We start from the raw sequence: 5,357 nt of genomic DNA, 5'->3' as shown, positions 1-5,357 counted from the left end.
CCCCCTTTCCATTTGGATCTTCTAATACTTACTCCAAAGCTAGATGGCTTTTATACTTTTATTGTATGAGTTATCAGGCCATATTTACAATGTGAGTGGAGGCCTTCTTAATCTCCATAATTCTCTTAGATTTACTAAAATAGCTATTGTCTCTTCTGTGATTGTCAGTGGAGCTTTCCCATCCAAAAGCTACATTAGATATTTAGGATACGACCTCTCTTCTGTGGTGTTATAGGATTCTCTTCTTCATCATCTAATGAATCCACCTCTTGTGAATTTGGTATTGTCATCACTCGTGGTTGTCTAATGGGCTACTTTGTTATATGATTGTGTGGATGGAGCCTTCTCCTCCATTGATGAGGTTGGTCTTCAAACACGACATTGCGGCTGAAAATTATCTTCTTTTCCTTGGGGTTATATAGTTGTTAACCCATTGACTCCATACTGTACCCCAAGAAGATACACTTCTGCTCTTGGAATACAACTTGATTATAGATACATACACAAAATAGTCACAATCAAATGTCCTGAAATATGCGATTCAGGGTTCTTACCATGATAAGATTCTAGAGAGTTGTCATGTCCTTCATTTCCTTTGTGTAACTCTTGTTAAGAATATGCACAACAATGACAATGACTGTTACAAAGACCATATTAGGGAGTTCAAGAAAATCCCAATCCCCATTTTTCAAGATCAAAAAATAGGGGACATGGTGAACCCTTTATATTAAGATTTTGTTAAAACCCCCTCATGTGACATATCATTAGAAAGCGCTTGAAGAGTAGGTTCTAAATCCACATTCTTCGACAACTTTGGAATTGGTATGCTCAAGACACAATGAAAAGTAGATTGAAAAGAAAATTCTCAAAGTAATGGGATTTTCCCAAACTGCCTAATATGGTCCATTGTTGATTACCTTAGCCCAAAAAGAATTCTTTAATCCTTTACCTTTGAGTATACTCCATGCCATATCCATAACTATGCAATTCTTATGTCTTGTAACACCATTTTGTTGTGAAGTATGAGAATTCTCCTCCTCGATCTGCTCAAAACTTCTTCATCCTTTTTCTTATCTAATTCTATCACGCTATGTCATATTTCAAATTTTCCAAGAACTTCAGGCTTATTGTGAAGAAAATACATCCACATCTTTCAACTAAATTCATTGATCAGTAATAACAAGAAGTAGGAAGAATCACCCAATACAATGGTTGGCATTTTACCACAAAGATCTACATGTACAAGCTCTAGAGGAGACTTTGTATGATTTTTGCTTTCTTGTGGAAATGTATTTCGATGTTGCTTGCCCATCATACAATCTTTACACACATTCTCATCTGACATCTCTAAAAGTGTTGGTTGATGTGCCACAATCCCAAACCTTTACATTTCTTTTAGAGTACAAAGTTCAAGTGCTCAAAACTCTCATGCCATAGCTAGCTTATCTCGACATCCACTCGGGCAATAAAAGTCGATAACTCGTACACATTGTTGCACAAGATTCTTCTCCCAACAACATTATCGCTATCATCTATGATGATTTCACCAACCTTATTGAAGAGAACCTTTAAGTTGCGGTTAGCTAACGGTGGCGACAACAAAGATCAGATCCTCTTGATATTTGGCACATAAGGGACATTTAATAACTTTCTATCATCATTACTAGAAACAAAAAAAATGGTACCTGAACCCATGGCTGGGCATTTGGTATCATTCCTAATCACTACCAGGATGTACTCCTCAATAGGCTTGAGGGAGGTATATGAAACCTTTTGATTGGTTATATGTTAAAATGCTCCACCCTCACATACTGAGGAATGTTCTACCTTTGTATAGATATATTCTATTGCCACAAATAGCTCCAATTTCGCTTTAAATAATGTTTTAGGACTCCCTCTTCAAAGGCCATTCTTCTCATCTGCTTCCTTCAATCTACATGATTTTACCATGTTGGATTTGAATCCTTATTTGATCCTCATCTCATACTAGTTCTTTGAAACGTGCCATGTATCAGGTTCATCATTTAATCAATGATGTTGGTGGTGACGATGGAACATAGCATATATGTATTCCTTTGCCTTCACATCAAAGTGAGAACAGGACCCAGGGGATTCACTCATAATAAAGGGGGGACATCACCTGCATGCATGAACCTCAAGAGAACCCCCTATATACGATGATCATAAGATGATAGCACCCCCTATTTAATCTTATAAGGATACCTATTTAAGCTTATAATGATTCCTTTAAAAATGGTTATGTCACGCCCTTTCCTTATATCTATGTTTTTTCTCTAGCATTTACACACCCCCTTTCCTTATATCTACGTTTTTTCTCTAGCATTCACACACCCCCTCTCCTTAGATTAAAGTATGTTACTTTGAGCCATATTGAGTGAACATAAGTACTTCATACATGCTACCAAGAAATAGATGTTTAGTACTAAGAAATCATCACTCTAAATCACCACAACCTACTTGAATCATGATTGAAGCTTGTTGTGATAATTTCTTGATATCATTAGATTATTACCATACATGCACCATGAAAAGTAAGTACTACCGAGGCCCCCTCCCCCTAACTTAAATTTAAGATTTAGTATTCACCTAAATACATGGCCTTGCCCCTACCTTATAAGCTTATGCCTCATTTAAAAAAAAACCCCTCTTGTGCACTCATGTGATATCATAAGTTTTCTAAGAGTGAGTCCCCCGAGGAATAGGATCTAGTGATATGGTCTAAGTGGACCTGGTGGATCTAGAGTAGGACGACCCAATTTTGCATCAACCCTTGCTTATGATTCCCCACCACTCATATCAATCTCACGAATAGACCTAATATTAAACTTTCAAAGAGAAATCAACAATATACCTAATATTAAACTTTTAGAGAGTGTAATGTGTCCCATCCAACTTCCCATCACCAAAAGGTGGAGGACAAGCATGAGTGGCGATGTTATTTGCAGGTTGATCCATCTCTTAAAATCTACCTTCAAATAGAGAACTACCAAAAAAAGATACCATGTAAGAAAACACAACAAAGAAAGAAGGATCAACACTAACAGAGTAGTGAATTACTGAAGAAAGTGAAGAGTATATAATATTATTGCCTTCACAAACTTTGATTACAAACTCATGATTGTCCTCCCACGCGTGTGCTCTGGGTAATGGGTTTTTATGGTAATCTAGAAAGACTTTGGATGAAGAATGTCTTTCTTACAAGATTTCTTGAACACAATGACCTCAATGTCAGACCAAGGTTGCCAAACTAGTCTATATAGTGCCCTACATGGTCTGCACTGTCTTAGTAGCCAACCCATGACTTGTTGGCCCAAAATGACCAACCGACCATATCATCTGACTGGGACCATATAAGACTACAACAAAGTCCCATAGGATTCTTGATGTAGCTTCCACAACCATCTGAGACCATTTGGACTCTCAAATGGGCCTTGCAGTCTGAATGTATCCTCAGTTTAATGTACAACACTCACTAATACGGTTACATAGCCTGGACAAGCATGCATCCTACATGGTAGAGTGTGAAGTCTACATAAGCTATATCCTAACCATGTGGAAACATGACCATCCAATGTCTAAACTGGTGGGAGTTATTGAGCACCTAGGTTCTCACCATAATGGCTACTCGTGAAAAGGAGGCTTTATAAAATAGAGCACATCCTCGCACATCCAACACCCTCAGAAACAACATGAGGGTGGAGCATTGAGCAAATGCTTTTCCAACATATTTTTTGCTAATAGGTGCCTCAACCATGGTTGCATCACTTAGCATTGATGATATCTATGTGTGTTGACTGCATCACTTAGCATTGATGAGATCTATGTGTCATCATCCATGGTGTCTCTAATGTCGAGTCTTTTAGAAAGTATGTCTGTTGTGGGTAGAATATACATCCACTTCTTAGTGTCCTCAAGCTCTCAAAGTGCTGCGAATTCCACAGTGTCAACAAGGTCATGCTTACAATACTTAATGCATGTAAGCATTGCATGTTTGATAGTGTTAACTACCATGGCTATTCTAGTAATAACTGACTACTTTTCTAGTGGCCCTCTGCCATTAGCCCTCTCTCATCGGATGAAATTTTAATGTTCTCCAATTAACCTTTAAGGGTTCTATCTTTATTCCTTATTTACATGTGGTCTAGGTCGCAATCGGTAGGTTCCCTAAGATGATGTTATAAGAGCATGGCTATCAAGTATAATTCATCACTATAAAGGTTTAATCGGGAAACTCATGCAAAAAACTATAATTTTCAGATTTACAAGACCCTATTGATATTTTGCGATCACACTATTTCCATTTTTTGCATCACTCCTTGTTGTGATATGATGCTAACACTAACCCCTCTATCAAAGATTGTTGTGACTTCACATCCTTTATAAATCATAGGCAGTGCCACTTTCATGTCTTCAATCTCAAAGTAGTGACCTAAATTTGAATTTGGGTTCATAGAGTAGGTGGGTGGTTTGTAGATAGGTGGTTTGTAGATAGGTGGTTTCTCAATAGGGGGTTTGTAGATCGAGGGTTACTCTTCTATAGGCAACTTCTCAATATGCATCTTATAGATAGGTGGTTTCTCCATGGTCGGTTTGTACATGGGTGGTTTCTTCATGTGCGGCTTATAACGGGTGGTTTCTCCATGGGCACTTTATAAATGGGTGATTTCCCCATAGGTAGTTTATAGATGGGTAGTTTGTATATAAGTGGTTGTTCCATGGGCAGCTTGTAGATGGGTGGTTTGTACATAGATGGTATGGGTGGCTTGTAAATGGGTGGTTTTTACATAGGTGGTTGCGCCATAGACATCTTGTAGATGGGTGGTTCATAATTTGGTGGTTTTTAGATGGGTGGTTTCTCCATGGGCAATATATAGATGGGTGGTTTATACATAGGTGGTATGGGTGGCTTGTAAATGGGTTGTGTGGACATAGGTGGTTGCTCCATAGACATCTTGTAGATGGGTGGTTCGTAATTTGGTGGTTTTTAGATAGGTGGTTTCTCCATGGGAAGTATATAGATGGGTGGTTTGTACATTGGTGGTTTCTCCATGGGCAGTTTGTATATGGTTGTTTTATACTCATGTTTGATAGTGTTTAACTACCATGGTCCTTCTAGTAAAAATTCACTCTTTTGCTAGTGGCCCTCTCTTATGTTTATAATACTTATTGCATGTTTAATATTGTTTAACGTATTTGCCCGTCTCATCGGATGTAATTCTCCAATTCACCTTAAGGGTTCTTTCTTTATTCCTTACATATATATGGTCTGTGTCCCAATCATGGACCAATCTATCTTTGCACATGTATAGGTTCCCTGGGATGATTTCCCAAGGATA

Source organism: Cibotium barometz, chromosome 18 (assembly GCF_041138505.1).
Source record: "Cibotium barometz isolate CiBa-2024 chromosome 18, ASM4113850v1, whole genome shotgun sequence".
Lineage (NCBI taxonomy): Eukaryota > Viridiplantae > Streptophyta > Polypodiopsida > Cyatheales > Cibotiaceae > Cibotium > Cibotium barometz.
The sequence above is the reverse complement of the archived record's forward strand: the minus strand, read 5'-3'. Positions refer to the sequence as shown.